At 36.7% G+C, this 21,441-nt stretch overlaps 2 long non-coding RNA genes across 6 annotated transcripts in view; one reads left to right on the forward strand and one right to left on the reverse strand.

Annotated features, from left to right (window-relative positions):
• LOC110396599 overlaps window positions 1-21,441 on the reverse strand; it is a 75,931-nt gene that overhangs the window by 28,945 nt on the left and 25,545 nt on the right. The gene's annotated exons all lie outside the window — the stretch shown is intronic.
• LOC110396600 lies at window positions 840-12,082 on the forward strand. The gene is made up of 3 exons (XR_002437096.1): window positions 840-879; window positions 6,392-6,480; window positions 8,984-12,082. It is a non-coding gene; the product is annotated as an uncharacterized LOC110396600 (long non-coding RNA).

A 21,441-nucleotide genomic window follows, 5' to 3' on the forward strand; every position in this document is an offset into this window, starting at 1 on the left:
GCTATGCTTCTTAAAGATGTAACTATTGGAAAATGGATTAAATTAAGTGGTTGGAACTGACCTTAACATAGGCTCCCCAGCTATACCTGCTGCAGAAACTGTAAGGCTGTTAGACAGAATACTGACCTGAAGTATTTCTGTTCCTCTATTTGTGTATGGAAAATTGACACATTTGCAACTGAGAGACAGCAGAGGATTTCATTCTGAGTGTATTAGCTAAAGGATTGTTGATAAAACAGATGTCCCACAAGATATTACTGCTTTTTGTTACAGAGAGGCCTAAAGGGGGTTCAAACAATCAGCTGAGGCTGGGTGATCACCAGCTGCATTAAGTTTAACAAGAGCAAGTGATGGATTTTGCACTTGGATGGGGCAGCCGCAGATATGTGTACAAACTGAGGAAAGAGTCTGGAGAGCAGCCAAAGGGAAAGGGATATGTGAGTTCTGGATGACGCCAAGGTGAATTTGAGCCAGCGGTGTGCCCTGGCATCCCAAAGGATCAACCATACCCTGGGGTGCGTCAGGCCAAGCACCACCACTGGGCGAGAGGAGAGGTTGTCCTGCTCTGCTCTGCACTGGGTGGCCTCACCTCCAGAACTGCATGCAGTTCTGCTTGCCACCATATAAGGACATAAAACTATTGGAGTGTGTTCAAAAGAACACTGCAAGGATAGTGAAGGGTCTAGAAGGAAGGATATATGAGGAGCTGCTGAGGTCCCTTGCTCTGTTCAACTCAGAGCAGAGAAGCTGATGGGAGGCTTCATTGCGGCTGCAGCTCCTCACAGGGAACAGAGGGGCAGAGCAGATCTCTGCTCTCTGGTGACAGAGACAGGGCCCGAGGGAACGGCATGGAGCTGTGTCAGGAGAGTCAAGGTGGAGGTTAGTCTGCTCTCTTCACCAGAGGGCGGTGGGCATTTGTCAACAGTTTAAGGGTGTTCGGCCTGGTTCCGTGACAAATGGGGCGGGAGACCCACAGACCCATGCCCCGGGAAAAGGGAAAAAGGGAAAAAGAGTAGGGAGATGGGCCTGAAAACAAAACAGCAGCAACGATCTGAGGAGAAACAAACTAATTTACTAAATAAGATATCAGAATGCAAAATAACACACTATAGTACAATATAATTACAATTTAAGCTGATAAATCCAATACAATGAGAGAGGGAGTGTCCAAAATTAAAGTAGGCCTTACTCTAATACCGACGGTGAGACGGCTGGGGAGCGAGATGCTGCCAGGATGAGAGACAGGTGGAAAGAGAGCAGGTCTTGTGATCTGCGAGTTTTTATCTTTCCCTCTGACCAGAAAACGGTAACAGGGGAGCCAAGTCCCCTGGGGAATGTAGTAGGCCTTCTCTTCTGAGAACCAGGTACATACACTACATGATGTTATGATGTGGAATACCGATAACTGAAAGTCTTAAAACCATGACAGCATGGAACAGACTGCCCAGGGCACTGTCATGGTCCTGAGCTGCCGGAGTTCAGGAACAAGGTTTCAATTTTGGGTAGAGCTGTGTGGAGCCTCGGGTTGGATTCAATAATCCTCCTGGATCCCTTCTAACTCAGGACGTTCTATGATTCTATGAAGTGTTAGGAGATGTTTTTAAGAGTTGTAGTGTACAGAAGTAGGTAAGGTAAGGAGGGGGAGGGCTTTGAAAATAATGTGTAGATAGTTGAAATGGCGTTAACAGTAGGTAAAACTGAAGTCATGCATGGATGTGTTACACCTGGACAACATCTGAAAAAAATATACTACTGAGTTTACATTATTATTTCTATCAAATCTATATTAAAGGTTGCTGAACTATGACTTTTTCCTTGGTTATAATGGATAGAATTTCTGTTTCTTTTTAACTACCAAAACTAATTTACAGTGCTTCATACAAACCAAGTCTTATAATAAATATCCAAAATTCAACTAGTCACATCAGAAACATTGTCTTATCTTACAGGACTAGGATTTATTTAAACCTGATTTATTGACAGGTTGCCTTGGAAATATTGAGAGAAATTACACTATTAACATTGTTCGCCTATAATCTTCTAGTGTCAGAGTTACTGAATATTAAAGCAAACAACAAAAACAAAGAAAATAAAAATCACTTCTTAGTACAGAACAGGTAGAAACTGCGTTATGAGTAGAGTAAGCACAATTCTCAAAACACTTCTACATGACTTGGAGCCCATTTTCGAAATGTTTGGGCTTTGCCTGATTTAGATGTCACAGTCTAACAAATTTAAACATGTTTGAAGTCGGATGTCTAAATATTGAAAATGTTATCTACTATAAATATTTTCACATTACAGTCAATGCTCCCTCTATCAACTGTCCAGCAGTTTAAAAGAGAGAGGGAGAGAGACAGAGACAGAGAGAGGAGAAAGGAGAGAGACTGAGAGGAGAGGGAAATAAGGAACTGGGGAGGAAGGAACAGAAGGGGGAAGGGAAAAGGGGAGGGAAGGGAGAAAGAGAGAGAGGAAGAGATGGAAAGAAAGAAGGTAGTGGAGAAAGAGGGAGAGGGAGAGGAGAATAGATAGAAAAAGAAAGAAAAAAGGAAAGGGAAAGAGAAAGGGAAAGAGGAAGAAAGAGAAAGGGGGAGAAAGAGAAAGAAAGAGAAAGGGAGAGAAAGAGAAAGAGAAAGAGAAAGAGAGAGATAGAAAGAGAAAGAGAGAGAGAAAGAGAAAGAGAAAGAAGAAAAGAGAAAGAGAAAGAGAGAAGGGGAAGGGAAACAGGAAGAGGAAGAGACATGTTTTAGTTAAACCTACGGCTATGCATTGTATTTAATGTAGTTATGGCTCTGATTTTATTTTTTAATTTTTATTTTTAGTTCAGTTTTCCCAACATAAACTCTGTGTCATGGCAAAAATGAAAACTTCAGGCCAAAGTCAAATACTTCTCTTTTTGTCATAAGATTCTTGGAATCCCTCTCATTCTTTCCATAGGCAAACTGAAAAATATAATAACATAGGATATAGACACATAAACTCTCCTTACAGAACTTATGTATATTTTTAATAGTTTTTTGAGGTACTTTAAGTCCACAAAGTTATTTCTCTATGGAAATCCAACCTGCTGAAATCTGAAATTCTTAAACAGTAACCTTTAAATTTCTGTCAGAAATACAATCTATTCATTCAGAAAATATTCTCAGTAGACCAGACAAAGGCTGAGGCATGACCATATAGTCTGTGTACATAACTGGCCCTGTGAGCATGTCTTTTTACACTTAACATTTGTTGGAAAACTTCCAAAAATGTCTTACGACAATGAATGCTGACTAAAGAAATGTGCTACCTTCCACATGTCTTAGTGTACAAGGATGTATGACATTCTGTTCCTGTGACATCTCCTATCTGGTACTGTAAGCATCTCTTGATGCACTATCTGATGTGTTCCCAGGAATGTAAGCCTTTCCAAATGTGGTATGCTTACCCTAGTATCAAGCTTAACTTAGCAGGAGGAAGACAAACAGCTGTATTAGCAAAGCTAAAGGAGAACAACTTCAGCACAACTGCTTTTGTGGATCCAACTTAAGTGCAAAAATAGAACAGTTATCTAGACCTTGCTAAATGAAATTAAGAAATACCATAAATGATTTTACATATCTAAATCTGGTTCACTTTTAACTCAGGACTTTAATATTTTTAAAAATTTCACAGCCTATCTCTAACTTTTATTTGTCCCTGTGCAGGGGCCATGAAAAGAAGTCACTTAATGTTTAACTTATGCTTAGAAAAGGAGAACTGTAACATCAGAACACATCTTTCACCAGTTGCTTACTGTTAATTAAGTTAGATGTGAGATGTTTACTTGTAAAGCCAACCATATGTCCAGAAAGCCAACCATAGCCTAGATTGTATCAGAAAAAGCATGGCCAGCAGGTCGAGGAAGGTGATTCTTCCACTGTAGTCCACTCTTGCGAGACCCAAGGTAGAGTATTGTGTTCAGCTCTGACACCCCGAACATAAGAAAGACATAGATCTGTTTGAGTGAGGCCATGAGGGTGATTACATGGCTGGAACACCTCTCTCCTTTGAAGAGAGGCTGAGAGAGTTAAGTTTATTTAGGATGGAGAAGAGAAGGCTCTGGGGAGATAGCATTGCAGCTTTCCAGTACCTAAAGGGGGCCTACAAGAAAGCTGGAGAGGGACTCTTTATCAGGGAGCATAGTGATAGGACAAGGTGTAATGGCTTTAAACTAAAAGAGGTTAAACTGCATGTTAGGAAGAAATTCATCACTGAGAGTGTGGCAACGCACTTGAACAGGTTGCTCAGAGAATCTGTGAATGCGCCATTCATGGAAGTGTTCAAGGCTAGGTTGGATAGAGCTTTGAGCAACCTGTTCCAGTGAAAGGCATACCTGTCCATGGCAAGTAGGGTTGGGGCTAGTTGATATTTAAGATCCCTTCCAACCCAAAAGATTCCCTGATTCTATGTTAACAAACTTCTACTGTAGTTTTCTAAACAGACATTTTTTAGCTTCATTAGCTTTACTAAAAAAAGTATGTAATTTCCTTTTAATTTTTTTAGACTCTTGGTCTTACATATAGGGTCTGTTATGATATCAGTCTGAGGCCTCCAGACTGCCAGAGAGCTGGATAATATTCTGAGTATATTACTACTTATATCACTACAAAAAAATGATTTGACTACATTCACATGTACCATTTTAATGGAATCTATGACTCAAATAATTCTGTTTTTATCATCCAGCAGCAGATGGATTTATACTGATACTACTGAAAATGTTTTTTTTTAATGTAATGGTGTTACTGGTTTTTGCACCCATGTTGCTGGTGACCTTACTTCACTGAGAAGATATTGCGGGAATAATTTTCAAGTAGCTGCCAGTCAGCACAATAGTGTTTCACTTCCAAAATTATCTTTCAGACTGTTACTGGAAAGATTACAAACAGCACTTGACTGTTGCAAAAGGAATCCACACTTCTCCTGACTATTCTCTTGTGTAAATTACTGTTTCTATTTAAAAACATCACGCTCTGTCCAATTGTCACATCCAATGAATCTGCTATTTGCCATTCTTCCTATGACAGGGAAGACTAATTAATCCCAGTGGAGAAAACTTCCACTACTATACATCTCCTGTTACAATCCTTTACTCTCTTTTTTCCACTGTCCCAACTGACAGTGTATTTTTATAGACAAGGAAATACAGGAACAACAGCTGAGGCATTTTTCTCTGCAGGTAGTCTCTAATTTCTTTTTGTATGCTCCCCAGAGCATGAGATTGTGGATTTATCCCAGATTCCCATGTATCTCTTCTCACACCTCTCAGCTGCAGGTACCTTCTTGGGCTTGGGCTGTAAATCTCCCTTGCTATTTTGCTGGCACTTTCACTGATAAAATTCCCATTTGGAAATGGATAAGCAGGGCTAATAGATATTTATTGAATATATTTTAATTGCTCGTAGATTAGAACATATATATCATTGTTTCCATTCACAAATTTCATGGATGCTTTATCAGAGCATTAAAATAATAATAATAAAAAAAAGAATTAAAAAAAATAGATCAAAGATTGCAGCAGAGCCTACAGAGTCAGATGGACAAGCAGACAGTCTAGATGCATGTCACTTGATGGTAGATGACAGTAAGTTGCCTTACGCTGTTCACTGAATGATGGATGACAAATCTTATTGTTATACAGATTCTTAACTCACTGATGTGCATTATAATTTTGAAGATGCCATCTGATCTGCAGCAATTAATATGCTGTGCAGCTATAGATAAGTTCCAGGCAGTAGGAACTGAAATTGGTTTATTTTTTCCTATTGTTTGTTGCCTGACAGCTTTGACTCCAAGACCCATTCATTATAGCAAACTCAATTTATAGAGGTCTGGACTTTGGCTTTTGCTTCAGTGAAGAAAAAACAGTTTCTCATTTATTGGATTTATAATGGAAATATAATATATGTAGCACCTACGCAGAGAGATTCTTGATAGAAGCGTGTGAGAAGAGCATGGTGAAGTTGACTGGCACTGAAGAATATGACTGAGATAGTGAGAGAATATTTCAGAGAGTATTTGCATACGGTTCACCTAAACATATCATCATGTTTGATAATGTCCCCATTCGGCTTGGCATAGGTCTTAGAAGCACAGTATAATGGGGATAAATTCCCAAACAATGTGGGAGAGAACATCTGCTGAAGGGTTTATGTAATTTTCCACTCAATTTATTCTGTCAAGAAGATGAAGTATTTCACTCTTTTGAAGAGACCAATACTACAAGTTAAGAAACAAAACTTGAAGTGGCACAAATTCAGTATGAAGTAAACTTTCTTTGTTAGTTCTGTTTTTCTGTATTATTTTCCCCTGCATTGAGTCACTTCAGTTTGTTTTTTTTTTTACAGACTTCCTTTTATTTTCATTTCAGTTGGCTGGTATAAAACACACAAGGATCCAGGAAACACGAAATGTGTCATCCCTTACCTCCAAGACAGAACCATATTTCTTGAACACTGGGTAAGGTTCTACTAAAACATTCACACAATGCTTAATGGATGACTGTTACTTTACCGGCTTTTCTTGAACATATTTGTCCTGTACTACAGATAAAACAACAAAACAACTTTAATAATAGAATTCACAGTCTAGAAGTACTCAGAAATTGTTTGTGCTTCCTACTTTCCACAACAGAGTGTACCATGGAGAAAATTCAAGTTTATAAAACTGAAAGAATTACAATGCATTACAGACTTTCAATATACTATATTTAGGGCTCCCCAAAGAGTACAATATAATTCAGACGTACTGAAAACCTACTCATGTAATGTACTGGCTCTTATCATAGGCCTCCTTATTCATATTTCTTGTAAAGAAAACAGCTGTTTACAAATGGTATAAATATTAAATAATATCAAATAGTACATCCTTCAATGCCTTTACTGTGAACATGCTGTTTTGTATCTGATTTTCTATCTTTATTTACTTTGCTAATATGATATAAAAATAATAGAAAAATAATTTTTACATTTTAATAACAAAAACTTATAAAATCAAAATTGAATGTAGAAAGTGTTTAAAATGGTGTGCTTAAACTGATATACATTTGTCAAATATCTTTTAGCATTTCATTATAATAACAGAATAATTTAACAAAGGTCTTAGGAGTCTGGGGAGGTCCATGCTGACTGGATGCTAACCAACATTAAAAACATCTACAGAAAGGGCATTAGAGAAGATCTAGGCAACTACAGTTCTGTTAGTTTAACCTCAGTGCCTGGAAACATTATGGAGATTATCTTGGGAGATATTGAAAGTCAGTTAAAGAACAAAGCAGTTATCATGCATAGTCAGCATGTGTTCCTAAAAGGAAAGTCTTGCCTTAATAATTTGATCTTCTATGATAAGGTCATCTGCTTGGTTGATGAAGGGAAGACAGTAGATGTAATCTTACTGGATTTTAGTAAGGCCTTTGATACCATCCCTCACAGCTTCCTTCTGAACAGTTTGTCCAACTGTCAGATAAACAGGTTCATGCTATGCTGGGTGATGAACTAGCTCAGTGATAAAGCTCAAAGGGCCATAGTGAATGGGGCTGCATCTTGGTGGTGGCTAATCACTAGTGGCTCAATTCTAGGGCCAGTCCTGTTCAACATTTTAATCAGTGATCTAGAAGAAGGATTGGAGTGCAACCTCATAAAGTTTGTTGGTGCCACTAAGCTTGTTGGTGTTGTTGACTGTCTGGAGGAATGAGAGGCTTTGCAGAGATATCTAGATAGATTGGAGCATCAGCAATGACATGAAATTCAACAGAGATAAGTGCTGGATTGTGCACCCTGGGTAGAATAATGCTGACCGTAGGTATTTTGTAGACTGGGAAATGAGTGACTAGATTGCAGTTGAGCAGTAAAGCATCTGTATCCTTAAGAGCAATTAAGGAAGCACTTCTTTATTGTGTGAGTGACAGAACATTGGAACAGAGTACCTGGAGAGGCTAAGGATTGTCCCTTGGAAATTTTCAAAAACTGTTCAGACCCTGAAGTGTTCATTCCCTCTGAGAGGGTATAAAGTATACTTGAGCCAGGGGGTTGGTCCAGATCACTTCCAGATGTCCCTTCCAACTTCAGCCATTCTGTGGATCTGTGGGTGCTGTTCGACAGCAGGCTTAACGTGAGTCAGCAGTGTACCTTAGCAACAAACAGGGCAAAAAACATTTTGGGGTGCATTAATCACAGAATAGCCAGCTGGTCAAAAGAGGTGATTCTACCACTACATTTAGCATTCGTGCAACTTCACTTTCAATATTGTTTTCAGTGCTGAGCTCCACAAAATAAAAGGAATGTTACAGTCCTTGAAAGCATCCAGAGGAGGGCAACAAAGCTGGTAAGAGGGCTGCAAGATATGTTCTATGAGAAGCAAAGGAAACTTGGTCTGTCTAGTTTGGAAAAAGAAGTCTAAAGGTTGTCCATATTTCTCTTTAAAACTTTCTGATGTGGGAAATGGAAAGGGAGGTGCTAATCTCTTCTCAGTGATAACCCAAGACAGAATGCAAGGGAAAGGTAACAAGATGTGCCAGGGGAGTTTCAGACTGGCCATCGGGAGCAAATTCTTTACCCTAAGGGTGGTCCAACACTGGAACAGGCTTCCTAGTGAGGTGGCTGTTGCCCTAGGTTCTTAGTGTTCAAGACGAATTTGGATAATGAACTCATTAATATGCTTTGACTTTTGGTTAGCCCTGAAGAGGTCAGGCAGCTGGACTTTGGAGTTCCTTTTCAATGGAGCTGTTCTGTAAAAAATGCATGCTTTGCTACTGTGCTGTAGCAAACCTGAACTGGCTCACAAAGATGAGCATATATCTTTTACTTTTCTCAGAAATATTTAATATTTTCATTCTTCAAAACATTTAAACAGAGCTATCAGTTTTTGTATCAGAGCTAGGAAGACATGAAGTCAAGGGTTAAATATATTGAGATAATCTAGTGTGTTAGCTGTCCCAGCAGCTACTTCTCTGTTTGTTTTTCAGGCTGGTTGAACTGGAAAGAATGGGCACTCAAGCAGGAGAGCGTGTTGTCACATAAGTCTCACATGAGACCCAGCTGGACAAATATTTGAATTACATACTCTTAGATGCTCACCAAGTTTTCAGTCATCTGCTAGCTGCCCTTGTGCAGCAATATCTGAGCCATCTTGTGGTTGATGAGTTTGTAGCAGAGATTCTAGAGAAAATGATATTGCCTTTAACACCTGTAGATAGCTTTGTGTTGCCTGAAATCCAAGCATGCACAATTTGGATTGAATCTCTGAGTTCTCCAACTTATGTCCTTACTTTCTGCTTGCTCTGTGGAAAAGCAATACAAGAGAATAAAACTAGGGTTATGTACATTAGAAAAAAAAAGAAAAGAAAAGAAAAAATATAGATAAAACATAAGTGATTTCTATCTGTTTAATTTAGATGTATATTTTTCAATAGCACAATATATACATCATCTGTAAGCATCTATACATTTTAAATGCTGTGAGATAGATGTGATTGCACAGTATGGTAGTGGCATATCTCTATTTCCAATCAACTCTAGTAGTGATTGACTTCTTTGATTTCATAATTCGTGCCATGAAGCATATGATGGCAAACTTAGATTAGTCTCCAGCCATGTCTCTCCATGCCGTCTTTCCCACCAAGTCTTTAATATGTATATATTTGCCCTGTTTTAAACTTATATAGTGCTTAATACTTAATAATACTTATGTTTCTGCCTCCTGAATTCTAAAATATTGATGAGGAATCAAGTTTTTTGTACTGGAGGCAAACACTAAATTATAGTCCCATGCCATGTCACTATAAAATGTAATTTTTAAGGGAATTATTATCTTTTTTATTATTAATTTCAAAAACTTTGAACTCCTTGAAGTAACTGTTTCATATGTGTTATATGTGATTTTAAGTGTACTTTTGCTATTTAAGAAATGAGTAAGAAATAACATCGTGGTCAAATTTCCATACAATGCAGCAAGATTATAATAGTGTATGCATAAACGCAAAGGGAAAAAAAAAACAACAACACAATACTGCACCAGGATTTGCAAGCAAGTTTTGTCAGCAAATTTTGGATGCAGGCATATCAAAGGAAATGTTGTTTCGTTTGTATAGAATCATATTATTTACAAGGATGAGTGAGGTGACTTCATATAAATTACATATTAAGATGTATTACTTCCATAGTGATTGCAATTACAGTGAAGAAATTTTAAAAAACTTAAAAAAATAAGGTAATTCTTTTGTGAATGAGAGGGGTGTATTGTACAGTATTTGGTGATTAGGATGCTGACAATTTCCTAAATGGAAACAATATCTTGAAATATTGAAGTTCTAGATAAACAATAATGTTTTAATTCAATCTGTCATGACAAAAAGGTGTTTGGTGTGTTACGAGGACACAATAGTAAAAAGTCCTGTGTAACTGAGATGCTTAGCTCTGTCTAGTTCCCTCCTCATCCCAACCATTACAGAACATGGCACCCTCATGGTGTGAACTCAGATGTTGGAGCGTGTAACAACAGGCCAAGCATGCCTGCAGCACACCTCATTTTGCTGGGAAAGCAGCCAGCTTTCACTGATCTTTGCAAACCACAGTATGTTGCTAGCCCTTGGAGCTGCTGCAGATTGCACAGGAAAGGAGAAGTTACAGAAGATGAAAAAAGAGCTGCAGGGTGTAGAGAGTTTAGAGAGTAATTTTCTCATTTGTAATTTTATCAGTGGAGCTGTTATTTGTTTTCTACTGAGGCATCCAGCTTTTGCCCAGGAGAACAAAACTAAAGCCTGTGGAGAAAGGGGGTAATCTCTCTGGTTTGTTTTGTCTCTCAGGAAAGGTGGCAAGAAGTGGGCAATGTCTATATTGCTGACAATGAATGTAGGCAAACTTCATTTGCTTGTGTTTATCCCTGATTGCCTCACTGCCTAAAGCTACCTCTGGTTTCAATCATGGTCAGTTTCACAGACCATATCTCTCTGAGACACTCAATGACCTGGAACCAGTCTAGCTAGAAGATTAACTAAGATCTGGTATGGAGACAGTAGCTGAGAATTGTGTCTTTCCGACATGAGTCCTTGGAGCATGAAATTCATCTGAAGGGGAAACAAAGCTTTTCAAAAGTTAGTAAGTCTCCCCTGTGTCCTCACAAAGTACAAAGCACGTTTCTTCAGTTTGCCTTGGCCACTTGGAATTGTATGTTAACTTAATGTGTATATATTTTCCTTTAATAACAATAGGCTTTAGAAGAAGAGCAACAACAACGGGGTGGTCACTGCATGCAGTATTTTTACATTGCAAAGATGATGGCAAACAGATCAGCCCAATGTTTATCACATTCTTCCGTGAAGTAATAATATTATGCACTCAGATATTACGGTTAGCAAACCACTATAAGAATGTAATGGAATAGAACTAATTACTACTATTGACCTACGTAGAGTTAAAAGCCTAAACTACAACTCTAATGTCTCCAACTAAAAAAATGCCCCTATTTTATTCAGTGCACCGACTCTTGCTGTGTTTATACAGTATAATATTCATTTCCTGACATAGACTTGCTTTTACTTTTTACTAGTGACAGTCATACAGAAGCAGAAAGCTCTAAAATAGGGATTTTCTTTTTAACTCATCAATCTACAGTATTAAATTCCTGTGACAGGATCACTCTTCAGTTTAAGTTTACAAATTATGTTCTGGATACATACATCCATGTAGCCCCATTGAAGGCATTAGAAACCCAAAGAACAATTAATGAAACAGAAGAAAGCCGATATTGCAATTTAAGACAGCATTTGCCCTCCGGAATATTTACTATCAGGGAAGAGGTATGAAGAAAAGAAAAAAGAACTTCTGCTTCACTCTCATATTCCAGATTTAGTTTGCAGTAGAATATTGTGTTGTTGTTGTTGCTAAAGAGCATAAATTATATATGTAAAAAATCAGAGTAATAGAATCTCCCACTGACAATGACATAAAAGATGCTTTGTGTTCTGTCACGGTTTCCTGTGTATGTTTGTTTATATTTTCTTAATATTTAAGCAGTAAAATAAACTACTAAAATTAAATTGTAATGTATTTCAATCACACATTCTCTTAACACTTAATATTACTGTAAATAAGCTATAAGTCAACTTACTTCCGATCATTACATTAGTTTTGAGTATGTAGAAAAATGCATTCTGTGAAATATTTTCTCTATGTTTTATGTGAATTAATGTTTTCATTTCTTTATCTCCCTATGTTACACTACAATTTGTGCCATAAACACAATTCAACAAAAAACAATTCAGCACAGCTACTGACTTGGTGACGGGAGCCTGCCTTTAAGTCACTTATTAGATCTTTTTTTCTGGACACCACAGAAGACCACAGTGTTAATTTCTGTAACTAGACATACAATTCTCTTAAAGGGTTAAATACAGATATGTGCTTCATTTCCCAGCGACAAACACAACTCAAAGTTAAAGGTGAGACTTAAAACTATTTTAATGTAAAAGTATGAAAATGAACAGAAGAGAACAGAGAAAAGCACAGGAGTTCTGTATTCCTTTCATCAAAGGATGACTCACTTTCAAAGCTGTGAATAAACAGTAATGATCATAATCATAATAGTTACATTTTACATGCTGTACTCATTCTGGCCAAATCATTATGAGTCAATTATTTCATTATGAGTCTCCAGTTTGGAAACCACAGATTATGTTCAGCATGTCCAAAGAAGCTGCACAGCAGCCCCAAAAACAAGGTGTTCTTATCCAGTGTTTGTCTGTCTTTTTCTCTCTTCTGTAAGGCAGTAGAATTTGATTCTAATCAGTGTCCATTAACCATAGCATAAATTCATTTCATTAAGCCCTCTGAAAACATTAATGTTGGTTTCATTTAAGCAAAAAGTCTGATATGGCTAACACTTATGTCTTGGAGTGATAGCCAGCACAAGTATGGGTCATAAAAAAGATCAGCAGAGAAGTTATACCTAATATGGGAAGATATTCATTTTCACAAGCTGTAAGGCAAGACATGTATTTCACAGAATAAAAACAGAGTAAAAACAGTGTTGAACATTCAGTTACAATGAGAAAATTCAGCTCATGAACAAAGCAAGACCATTTATGAGCAAAGGAACCCTCATTTTTGTCTGAATTGCTGAGATCTCTTCCTGCAAAGAGATATATCTCAAGGCCATATATAGTTTACATACCAGAATGAAGTGGTGCCAGTGGTCAACAATGTTAGGATCATCCACTGTTATGGAGTCTTAGCCAAGTGTTGGATCCTTTCTGGCCCAGTTATGGTGAACTTGGAAAAGACTCAGTTCTTATACTTATCAGTATATAGGCAGAGATTGGTATTGACTGTTTGCATATCCTTTGCATAGAAGAGGGAGTTATGTGAAAAAGTACTGAATCTAATGTAACTGAAGAGGACCGTTTCATGAATGCATCCTTGTCAGGACAGCAATACTTAGGTAACCACACAAGAAATACACAGAAAGACATGATTATCTAGGAAATGATATCACAAGTATCAAATTTGCATACAGATGTAGCAAAACTGTGATAAATGAGAAAAAAAAATGATGTGTGGGTTGTTTGAGTAGGGACTAGAATGGAGAAGAAGGGAAGTATAAGGGTGGAGAATGGCTTGTTGCCAAGACTTTAATCTTGCAAACTCAAAATTCTTTCAGCTTAGGAAATTGTGGAGTCTTCAGTGTCTCAACATAAATGATACGGTCAAGGTAATGCAGGAAGATGGCATCAGTTGAAGAAATACAGCCTATATTTCCTAAGCCTCAAGACTTAAGATGAGGACCATTCTCATTTTATTTCTGCGTTTATCAGAAAGAGTTTTGAGAAGTTCTGTGCACTGTGATGTAGACACAGTGCAGCCGACTTTGATGGCATGACTGTTTCAGACAGAGATTTTCTGTATTTTGAGTCAGAGTATATTGCTTAGGCTTTAACTTATATTCTCCTGAAAAGGATACGGCTGACACTATTTGCTGAGTCTGTGAGAATGAGCTCATTAGAATTAGAAAGCATGTAAGAGAACATGGCGCTCCAGTCTAACAGTATTTTAATAAAAACTGAGAGACTACATTCCTGACATACTATTATTGCCTAATAATGTACTTATTACTGTTATAGATTGTGTTCACACACTTGAAATCTGACTGGTTTAAAATATTGTTTTTCTCCAGAGGACAATTGGGTTCTTTTATTTCTTTTTGACAAGATGAAAGCTTTATACAAATCTGCAAACAAAATCACCAATCACAACAGTGTGTTTTGCTAGCATATGTGTGTGATGAACCCCTAATGAGAGACAATCCTTTTTATTCAGTTTACTCTCCCTTCGTTTAGCTTAGTGGTTATATCAAGCTAAATGTTAACTGTGGGCTACAGAGAGATTACTTATCTCATTGTAATCAAACATCTCATTCATTAGATACCTATGCAACAAAATATCTACTGCATAACATTTGACTGAAACTTCTGTTTTCATAGTAACAAGAAGATACCTCTAATTAGGGCTAAACATTGAGACAAATGTAATTTTCATAATAAAAATGCATTTTAAATAAAAATAGTCATGATTAAGAAAAAAATAGAGATATATTCAAGAAGATTTTAGTTTTATGAAAGGAGCTTTGAGATTCAATAAATCCACAGAGATTAAAAATACTTTTTTTTCCTCACTCATTATTACTTTCTCATTATACACTGACTTGCTGTGTGACCTTAGGCAATTAATTTACTCTCTAGCCAAAATTTTCCAACCTGAATATGTAAAATTAAACATCTGAATCTATTTTTAGGTACTAAAATAAATGGCCTGATTTTTGGAGGTCATTTGTACCCCAAATATTCATTAAGTTGACAGTGGCTCTTCTTGCCCTTTGCCTCTGAATAACTCATTACGACTTGCATGCATAAATATGGATTTAGATGCTCAGTTCCTGGTATCAATCTGACAAATGTTATTCTCGGGCTGTCCACACACTGGAGTATGGTGCAGGGATGCATGAGCTAGCAAGACCCAAGCAAAATACAACAACTTGGTATTGCTCAGGGTCAAAAGTGATGCAGGTGTGTCTAAACATAAGACTCCCCAAAGATTTTTCTGGCAAAATAAGTTCAAATATCAATCTCTGCACATAGTATGTGTGCCTGGCGAAACTTAATTTCCCTGGATATTATCTTATACACTTCATTTAGGTTCTTAATTTAGATATTGATGCACAAAAATGTGTTTGGACTTAGAAGGGAGCTGATGAAATACTCTGACTACCATGGTTGTTAAGTCAGTGGCAAGAGATAGGCTGCCTCTAAAGATACATGAAGGGCAATCCAATCCTAATTTAAGTGTCTTTCTTTCTTTTGTGCACCCTTGAGAGTGTAAAAAATTAATCGAAAATGTTAGGTGCTTTCATTCACTCAGGATCCAGAGTGTTGAGCCATTTTCTGAGAAAGATATCCAGTAAAGGTGACACTGTTATGCTTAATAGTCTAGTGGTTTGAGTGCTCACTGAGGAAATGAGAGGTTTGCATTCCCAACCCTGATCATCTTACAAGGGGCTGAATCCACCTCTCCTATAACCCCTGAGAGTGATCTAACCACTATGTCATGAAGAGCCCAAATGCGTCATTTAGTGTACCTTCCTTGAGGCTGAGCTGCTGCATAGCCAGGAATTCAAAATTTATTATCCTGGAAAAGCAGTGGGGAAACAAGTCTGATTGTAATCATGGAGGTACATCTGAGAAGGGGACTTCTCCAGTTTTCAAATCCATTCTTTGGAATTCAAACACATCTCACCTCAGGCATTGAGGGGTGAAAAATTGGAGGGAGTCCTGGAAAAAATAGTTCTAAACTCAGTACACCTATATTCTTTCCTTTTGAATACATGCTTTCTCTTTCTCTCCTGTGCTCAGAGCTCTAGTTACTGACTTTGCAGAGACACTTGGCTTCAGAAAATCACACTCATTCAGAGTACCTTTTGGTTTACTGCTTAGAAATGTCCCTGACACAGGTGTCTTCTCCCTAAGGCTGGGTAGTGTAGACTTTCCACTACAGAGATTTCATCCTTTATTTGTGAAAATGAGATGGACAAAAAATTGTCACTTTTGGAAAGTAAGGTGTTTTGATACGAGATTCAGAGATCTATGAGGTCAGAAAGATAAAAGTGTAGGTAGAATATTGGGTGAGTAGTCTGTTCATGAGAAGAATCCTTACATGTATTTGACAGATATTCAGCCTTAAATCTTCCTGGATTACTTTTTTGAGGTATTTCTCAGTCTTCCGCAAAATGCAGTCTTCAAAGAAAGCATATAGCACGTTTCTTTGAAGAAGAAACTGTCAGGCTCTGAATACCATATTACAAACATTTTGTCGTATCTGCCTACATACATGTCTGAGTATTATACTGCACTCAGTTACAGAAGTTTAGAACCAAGTGTAAGTCAAGTCAAATCTCCAAAAATTTTACTTGACTAGTTTTGAATGGAGAGAAAGAAGAGAGAAACCTAACAAATCCAGCTTAACTCTAGAAATAACAGTTAGAAGTCTTCACTTTCTAGTTCTTCACTGAAAATAATTCAGTCTGTGGTACTCTGTGCTTTATTAACACTTGACGTATTTCATGCTTGAAATTAGGAAAACAAACACATTTTCTCTTACACCATCTGCTAATCATTTGACTCATACACAAAATTTAACATGTATTGGGGTTTCTTTATCTATATTTTCTGATGCATGGGATAATTTTATGACTTCAACAGCATAGTGTATCTCTATACAGATTTTTCTGTCCTTAATTCTGCAGGTACTGTTTGTGCTGATAATTTATTTGATCAACAGTTGAAGCATTCATGTCAGTAAAAACTTGATATATGAGCACAATGAGGTACTTAGGTATTTAAACACTTCCAGTAAAGCTGCAATTGTCAGTATGAAATAGATGCCATTAAAAAAGAAACCTTGTCCTTAGTACTACATAGCTTTGCTCCATAACCACAAAACTGTAATGTGCTGAAAATCTATACACAGCTGAAGGATACACATTCCAAGGGCAAATGGGAATTTATATGGTTAATAGAGTGAGTCAATAACAATGAATGAAAAAAAAAATAGAAAAAAAAAAGAATACCCCAAAAACTAGAAAAAAAGAGTAGAAATACTACCTAGTGATACCAAAAATCCTTTGAAAATATGGTATCTTTTAAAGGAGGAAAATATGCTATAATATATCAATTTCTACATGGGGAATTGAAACTAGCAGATCAGTGCTGAGCAGAGAGGAAAGATCACCAGTCTTAATCTGCTGGCTGTGCTCTCCTTCATGAATCCACGAATGCTGTTTATTTTTTTGTTTGTTTGTTTGTTTTCCTTCAAGGATATATTGCTGGCTTATGTTCAAGTTGTTGACCGCTAGGACCCTGAACTCTTTTTTGCAAAGATCCTTTTCATCCATTTGGCCCCAGTGCCTATCGATCTATGTATTTGTTCCTCACCACAGGCAGGACTTCTCATGTCCCTTTGCTGAACTTCATGAGATTTCTCATTGCCAAGTTCTCCAGCCTGCCCAGGTTTATGTGAACGGTAGGAAACTTGTCTGGTATATTAGCCACTCCTTCCAGTTTTGTATCTTCTGAAAATTTACTGAAGATGCATTCTGTCCTGTCTTCCCAGATCACTGAAGAATATTTTGAACAGTATAGGACCAATTGTGTTTTGCCACCAAATGGACTTTTTCCACCAGTCTCAACCCTCTGAGCCTACTTGTTCAGCCAGTTTTCAATCCATCTCACTGTCCATTTATTTAATGTATACTTTAGCAACTTATCTGTGAGTATGCTCTGGGAGACATGTCAAAGACAATGTTAAAGGCAACATGGACATCCATTTTTCTGCTCTCATCCATAAAGCTTCTCACCTAATTGTAGAAGGTTATCAAGCTGGTTAAGTATGTCTTTTCATTTGTAAATTCATGCTGACAACTCCCAGTCACTTTTTTGTTCTTCATTTGTTTGGAAATGTTTTCTGGGATCAGTTGTTCCATCACTCACCCAGGGACTGAGGTAAGGCTGACTGGCCTGTAATATCTCAGATCTTACTTCTTGACATTCTTGAACACAGGAGTGACATCTGCTCTATGCCAGTCTTCAGAAATCTCTCTGGATCACCAAGGCCTTCCAGAGATAAACAAGAATGGCTGGCATCAGACATCTTCCTTAGCACTTGTGTGCATGCCCTCAGGCCCCTTGGTTTTACATATGTCCAGCTTGTATTAAGTGCTCTGTAACCTGATTCTCTTTCACCTATACTATATCTTGTGAACAGTTACAAATTATGAGAGGGAAAATGAAGTCAGCAAGAGAAACTCATGAATGAAGATAGAGGTAAGGATGTGTAGATAGATGTACTTATTTTAATAAATCACAAAAGAGGGAACATTCAAACCTAGTTCTGACACTTGAAGATATAAATAGATAAAATGGCATAGCTTTTCTGTTAATTATTTAAAAGACAATAGAAATGCCTGTTCTTAAGTACGTCTTGCCAGAAAATCCACATAAAAAGCTTTCCTGGGTTCACAATGAAGAAAGATGGTACTCTGGAATGCCAGATAAATAAGTGATAAGGAATAATTAATGATAGAGTCTCTAGGCCATTAAAAGATTTAACAGCTAAAGATGGGCAAAGTAAGCATTAAGAGAACCATAATCTTTTGGAGAGATACTAATGAGGTATTCACTACATTACAAAGGATAATTTCTGTCAATTGGTGTACTTTATATAAACAGATTTTCCATAATTTTATTAGATTGTTATTATTCATTCCCTGCTTCACCAGATTAGTGAAATACTAATCACGGTGAGACACAATAGTTCCATAATCAATATGCATATTACAGAAAAAATAACTATCATTTAATGCTTCTTGCAAATGAACACGCATTTCTTAAGAAGTCACTGGTCAAATTTACTTTTTATCAAAATATTTTTTACAGTTTTTTAACAATTTCCTTTTAGCAAAGATTTCTAATTCATTGATGAAAAAAAAATAAAGCCTAAAGTAGAATAATAAAGAAGAAAGCAATTACTTCAAACAAAAAAAATGAAAAAAAAGATACTATTAGATATAGTTTCTAAACCCATCAGATGTCATTGTTATCCCATGCCACAGAAGATGAGAAAAATGTTTCATTATAAAGAAATGTAAAGGTTATATTTTAAAATCCTGTAAAAATAATCATGGACTTTTTTCATTAAACTCTGATATTTGAATGCATAGATGAATGTTTGCATGCTTAAATGTCATAATAATAAATCAGAGTTTATATATATTCAATGGCCAGGAAAATGCTAGCTGTCTATTTTAGCCTTAGAATTGCTTCTTTATATATTCTTTAAATGAAGTCATAGATGAGTGAGGAAAAAATAGCATACATCTCACAAAATAACAATCATAGAAAATAATAATAGAAAATTGTGCTCATGATGTGAACCAGTTCTTAAATAATGTTAAGAAACTTCTGACTACTTCAGATACTATCATTAGATTCTTTAATTTTAGCAGCCTTTTGCTTGGGAATTTGTCACAGTATTTTGAAAATTACACTTCTTCTGGATGTCCAAGTGCCACAATAAAACATGATGATTCATAAAATTGCACAGAACTGAACAAAAATAAAGAAGACAACTGACACTTTTCTGTGCCTGAATGTCCTAACAAGGCCCACCTCTCCTCTCCCACCTCCTAAAAGGTGAAAATTATTAAAGAGCAAGGTGAAAAAGTCATATACTAAACGATATATGAAAATTAATTCTGGAGTTAAAATTCTTTAAAAATTATTTTACATTAGCAAAATTCTATTTGTTCTATATAGGGAATCATTTTAAAAAGGAAACTGAAAATCTCTTTCATAATATCAGAGATGAGCAACCTTATCACATAAAAATAAATAAGTTCTAAGAAATAATTTTCATTTAAATAGTTGAGTTTTCACATTTCAGCTCAAAGTTAAACAGAAACTTGCAGAGTGCTTACATATTTTATTCCCCTTAATATAAAATGCATAAACACCAAGGACTCCTCAACAGGAGAATGTCTGCCTCATTTAATAACTGAGTAAATATTCCCATTGCCACGCAAGCATTGTTTACCATTCAGAATTTGTCCAAAGGGGTGATATCTATTCCCCTCAGAATGTTGCCTCTATTCAGACAGCCTAATAAGATTTTCATGGCACTGGAAAGTATGGATCTGAACCTCCAGCCCAGTGGCTGAAGTGGATCTAGAAAACAGATCTTCAAAATTCTGGAGTAATTGTATTAATTATGGGTCTGAAAAACAGTGCCTCATCCTCCTTTGGAGGACAGGAGAATTAGTCCGATGTACCCTAATGCACAGTGTAAGCACATAGTGATGGGAGCAAATGGTTCAATTTTAAGTACACATTCTCACTTTGTTATTTATTCTTATACATTTTCACATGCGAGAACTACTGTAATTTTAATGAAATGCAACAAAAATTAAGGATGGACTCTAAAGTGCCTTAGTCAGTTACCTAATTTATACAATACCTGACCGAAATTTTAATTCCACTCAGTCTAAAGCCACTGTAGTCAATGAAGACAGAGAAATGTTTCCAGAGGAAATTATTCATCCTATTTCCCTTAGACATACATTTTAGGATGGAAGAGGCCTGTGGAAGGGCTTGTGTTATTTCCTAAACAAGGCTAAGACAATTAAAGACTTAGCATTTGTACATTTGACTTCAGAAAAAAATAGGACTCTCCTTACGTGCCTATTCTGCTAACAAAGAAGGACAGAAGCAAGTGAAGATGTGCAGAGGAAGATTTTGTCATCCTAACTTGCAAACTCTTTTAAGTGATATTTTTTGAGTAATTCTGAAATATCTCTAGATGGAAATCTATACTATTCAGGAAGATCCTGTTGTCTATCTTTTCCACTGAAAATTTAAGAACTTAAAGATAAGTTCTTAAATAGAGGAAAGGAGTTCATTCAGCTCTGGATTTATTTTGTCCCTGATGAAATACATCTAAAGAGGTACATATACTTCTGTTGTCTACTGGTTGAAATAGCTAACCAAGAAGTTGAAAAGCCTATATTTTAGGTGCTGCTCATCTTGAGGAGATGAACTCCTACCCTAGCAAATGTTTAAATTGCTATACTGGCATCAGATTTCCCTTTGATTCCTGATGCTTCCTGGTCCTACATTTCTATTTTTGCCAAAGATACCCTTAGCAACCATTATAAATGTGATTACATTTTTGATGGGATGAAAATGTTGATCCTCTCAACTTGAAAAGCATTTAACATGCTGAGCTTCTATCTTCCCGAGTGAGTCCTCAAAGTCTTGCATAATTATACATTTTACACTACTGCTGTTCTTGATCATACTCTCTTGCTGGGTTGATTTCAGGTGCA

Source organism: Numida meleagris, chromosome 3 (genome assembly GCF_002078875.1).
Source record: "Numida meleagris isolate 19003 breed g44 Domestic line chromosome 3, NumMel1.0, whole genome shotgun sequence".
Taxonomy (NCBI): domain Eukaryota; kingdom Metazoa; phylum Chordata; class Aves; order Galliformes; family Numididae; genus Numida; species Numida meleagris.